Raw genomic sequence first — 4,972 nt, 5'->3', positions numbered from 1 at the left:
GTTCAGGATAATAAATATTGTTTTATTTGTATAAAGAGAAGCCTCCTTTCAATTTTATCAATAAGCAGATATACAGCAACAATATTTTGCACAGTATTTTTCACCCTTTTCAATGTGTTTTGTGTAGGGACAGTCAAACAGGCCATCAGTCTGTCATTATAAAACTATTTTTTAAGATACGGATATTCTATACCACGGCCGGCACCAGGAATAGATGCTACTAGTGAGCAATGACTTGTTGCTCTTGATCTCTGCGTTGCACCCCCTGTCCATTATTATGCCCCACCCACCCCCTCTGCCCATTTTTAGCCCCCTTCTGTCTATTATGTCTCCCCCCTCTCTGTCCATTATTAGTCCCACCTGTGCCAATTATTAGTCCCGTCCCCCGTGCACATTATTATTTTCTCCCCCCACTCTGAGTCCATTATTAGTCCCCCCCTCTGTGCCCATAATTATACCCCCCTCCCTCTGTGCCCATAATTATACCCCCCTCCCTCTGTGCCCATTATTATGCCCCCTCTGTCTACTATTATGTCTCTCCACTCTGTGCCCATTATTAGTCCCCCTACCTCTGTGCCCATAATTAGTCCCCCCTCCCTGTGCCCATAATTAGTCACCCCTTCAATGCCCATTATGCTGCCCTCTCTGTCTACTATTATGCCCCCCCACTATGTGACCATAAGCCCCCCCCCCCCTTTGTGTGCATTAGTACTGTATGTTCTCCCACACTGCTATGTCTATTATGTATTTCTCCCCTCCCCCTTTCTGTGTTTAGTGTGTGGTCTCTCAACCTTGAAGGTTACTTACGTTCTCAGGTCTTCTCTCCACTGAAAAACGCTTACAGCCGGGAAGGTCAACTGCTGCCAGTGGTACAGCAACACACACCACTCCGGCAGTCAGGGGCATCCAGTGTGTGGCTGCTCCCGTCCTCAGTCCTCCCCCATGATCTTCAGCGTCACCCATGCAGAGCCCTGCCCAGTGGCACCTATGTGACGCTACCCGGAGTGCCGCAACATCACATGGCGCAGAAAAGGGGCTGAGGCAGGCACACTAGTATGCGGCGGAGGGAGGGTCTTGTGAAGTCTTCCGCTGTGCCGCCCTTTGAATGTATGTTCGGCCACCGGGACTCAGAGGTTCCCCAGGTGGGGTGCGGAGGCGCTTTTGGAGGTGGGGTTTGTATGGGCATATTTTTTCCCGTCTCCAGCAGATCCTCCTTGGTAGTTTGGGCCTATTTTCATGGGGGGGCCTGCAGCTCCAACCGCCCCATTGGTAATCCAGCCCTGGGGCTGATGGAGCTGCAGCTCCAGGTCCACACCCCAAAATAGGCCCACTGCATCTGCAGCAACATACCCTCCAACAATTTACATAGAAAAAGCGGTACAAATTCGAAAAGGGGACGTGGCTACAGGTTAAGAACCGTGGCCACGCCCCTTTTCCTATACTTTCAATGGAAGTTTGGAGAGCCTAAAAACGGTACAGACCATAAAAAAAAGGTACTGTACCTGGCAAAAAGGTACAGTTGGAGGGTATGCCACTGCATCTGCAGCAAGTCTCTGCGCTGCAGATAGGGGGAAAAAAAGAAGATTTTAAACCTACCCGTAAATCTTTTTCTCCTAGTCCGTAGAGGATGCTGGGGACTCCGTAAGGACCATGGGGTATAGACGGGCTCCGCAGAAGACATGGGCACTCTAAAGACTTTAGATGGGTGTGCCAAGGCTCCTCCCTCTATGCCCCTCCTCCAGACCTCAGTTAAAGAACTGTGCCCAGAGGAGACAGACAGTACGAGGAAAGGATTTTTGTTAATCTAAGGGCAAGATTCATACCAGCCCACACCATCCACACCATATAACATGGAATATACGCAACCAGTTAACGGTATGAACAAAACAGCATCAGCCAAAGACTGATCTTAACTGTAACATAACCCTTATGTAAGCGATAACTATATACAAGCCTTGTAGAAATATGTCCGCACTGGGATGGGCGCCCAGCATCCTCTACGGACTAGGAGAAAAAGATTTACCGGTAGGTTTAAAACTTATTTTCTCTTACGTCCTAGAGGATGCTGGGGACTCCGTAAGGACCATGGGGATTATACCAAAGCTCCAGACCGGGCGGGAGAGTGCGGATGACTCTGCAGCACCGATTGAGCAAACACGAGGTCCTCATCAGCCAGGGTATCAAACTTATAGAACTTTGCAAAGGTGTTTGACCCCGACCAAGTAGCAGCTCGACACCGTTGTAATGCCGAGACACCTCGGGCAGCACCCAAGAAGAGCCCACCTTCCTGAGATAAAGCCGCCAATTCGGACACCCGCCTTGCAGATGCCAAGGCCAACAACATGACCACCTTCCAAGTGAGAAATTTTAATTCAACTGTTTGAAGAGGTTCAAACCGGTGAGATTTTAGGAACTGTAACACCACGTTTAAGGTCCCATGGTGCCACTGGGGGCACAAAAGGAGGCTGGATGTGCAGCACTCCCTTTACAAAAGTCTGGACTTCTGGAAGAGAAGCCAATTCCTTCTGAAAGAAAATTGATAGGCTCCATTAAGGTACAGCTTTCGGCCCTAACTTTAGGCCCATATCCACTCCTGTCTGTAGAAAGTGGAGAAAACAGCCCAGATGGAAATCTTCCGTAGGAGCATTCTTGGCTTCACACCAAGATACATACTTCCTCCAGATACGGTGATAAATGTTTCGCCGTCACCTCCTTCCTAGCCTTTATTAGAGTAGGGATGACTTCCTCCGGAATACCTTTCCCAGCTAGGATTTGGCGTTCAACCGCCATGCCGTCAAACGTAACCGCGGTAAGTCTTGGAACACGCAGGGCCCCTGCTGCAACAGGTCCTCCCTGAGAGGAAGAGGCCATGGATCTTCTGTGAGCATTTCCTGAAGATCTGAATACCAGGCCCTTCGAGGCCAATCTGGAACAATGAGTATTGTCTGCACTCTTTTTCGTCTTATGATTCTTAATATTTTTGAGATGAGCGGAAGAGGAGGGAACACATAGACCGACTGAAACACCCATGGTGTCACCAGGGGCGTTTACCACTACTGCCTGAGGGTCCCTTGACCCGGCACAATACCTCCGAAGCTTCTTGTTGAGGCGAGACGCCATCATGTCTATTTGAGGAAGTCCCCAATTACTTTTTATCTCTGCAAAAACTTCTTGATGAAGTCCCTACTCTCCTGGATGGAGATCGTGTCTGCTGAGGAAGTCTGCTTCCCAGTTGTCCACTCCTGGAATGAAGACAGCTGACAGAGCACTTAAGTGATTTTCCGCCCAGCGAAGAATCCTGGTGGCTTCCGCCATTGCCACTCTGCTCCTTGTCCCGCTTTGGCGGTTTACATGAGCCACGGCTGTGACGTCTGATTGAATCAGAACCGGTAGGTCGCGAAGAAGATTCTCCGCTCGTCGTAGGGCGTTGTATATGGCTCTCAACTCGAGTACGTTGATGTGTAGACAAGCCTCCTGGCTTGACCAGAGTCCCTGAAAATTTCTTCCTTGTGTGACTGCTCCCCATCCTCGCAGGCTCGCATCCGTGGTCATCAGAACCAAGTCTTGAATACCGAACCTGCGACCCTCGAGAAGGTGAGCACTCTGCAGCCACCACAGGAGAGAGAGACCCTGGCCCTGGGGGGACAGGCTTATTTTCTGATGCATTTGTAGATGGGACCCCGACCACTTGTCCAGAAGGTCCCACTGAAATGTCCTCGCATGGAACCTGCCGAAGGGGATGGCCTCGTAGGCCGCCACCATTTTTCCCAGTACTCACGTGCATTGATGGACTGACACTCTTATTGGTTTTAGCAGGTCCCTGACCATGTTCTGGAGTTCCTGGGCTTTTTCCACTGGGAGAAAAACCCTCTTCTGTTCCGTGTCCAGAATCATGCCTAAGAAAGATAGCCGAGTCGTTGGAATCAACTGTGACTTTGGTAAATTTAGAATCCAGCCGTGCTGCTGCAGCACTCTCAAGGAGAGCGACACGCTTTTCAGCAATTGATCTCTCGATCTCGCTTTTATCAGGAGATCGTCCACGTACGGGATAATTGCGACTCCCTGCCTGCTCAGGAGCACCATCATTTCTGCCATTACCTTGGTGAAAATCCTTAGGGTCGTGGAAAGCCCAAACTGCAACGTCTGAAACTGGTAATGACCGTCCTGTACAGCGAATCTCAGGTACGCCTGATGAGGAGGATATATGGGGACGTGAAGGTATGCGTCCTTTATGTCTAGTGACACCATAAAATCCCCCCCTTCCAGGCTGGAGATAACTGCCCGGAGCGATTCCATCTTGAATTTGAACTTTTTCAAGTACAGGTTTAGGGATTTTAGATTCAGAATGGGTCTGACCGAGTCATCCGGTTTCGGGACCACAAACAGGGTTGAATAGTACCCTTTCCCCTGTCGGACCAGGAGAACCTTGATAATCACTTACTGTTGATACAGCTTTTGAATTGCAGCTAAAACTATTTCCCTCTTTGGGGGAGAAGCTGGCAAAACAGACTTGAAAAATCGGCGCAGAGGCACCTCTTCGAATTCCAGCTTGTAGCCTTGGGATATAATTTCCATCGCCCAAGGATCCACGTCTGACAGAACCCAGACCTGGCTGAAGAGTCGAAGACGTGCCCCCACCGGCGCGGACTCCCTCAGTGGAGCCCCAGCGTCATGCGGTGGATTTAGTAGAAGCCGGGGAGGACTTCTGCTCCTGGGAACTAGCCGTAGTAGGCATTCTTTTCCCTCTACCCTTACCTCTGGCGAGGAAGGAAGAGCCCCGACCTCTTCTGGACTTATGCAACCAAAAGGACTGCATCTGATATTGTGGTGTTTTCTTTTGCTGTGGAGGAACATAAGGCAAAAAAGAAGATTTACCCGCGGTAGACGTGGAAACCAGGTCCGCGAGACCCTCCCCAAATAAGACCTCACCCTTGTAAGGTAAAACTTCCATATGTCTCTGAGTCGGCATCAC

This window comes from Pseudophryne corroboree, chromosome 3, assembly GCF_028390025.1.
Source record: "Pseudophryne corroboree isolate aPseCor3 chromosome 3, aPseCor3.hap2, whole genome shotgun sequence".
Taxonomy (NCBI): domain Eukaryota; kingdom Metazoa; phylum Chordata; class Amphibia; order Anura; family Myobatrachidae; genus Pseudophryne; species Pseudophryne corroboree.
This window is presented reverse-complemented; position numbering follows the sequence as displayed.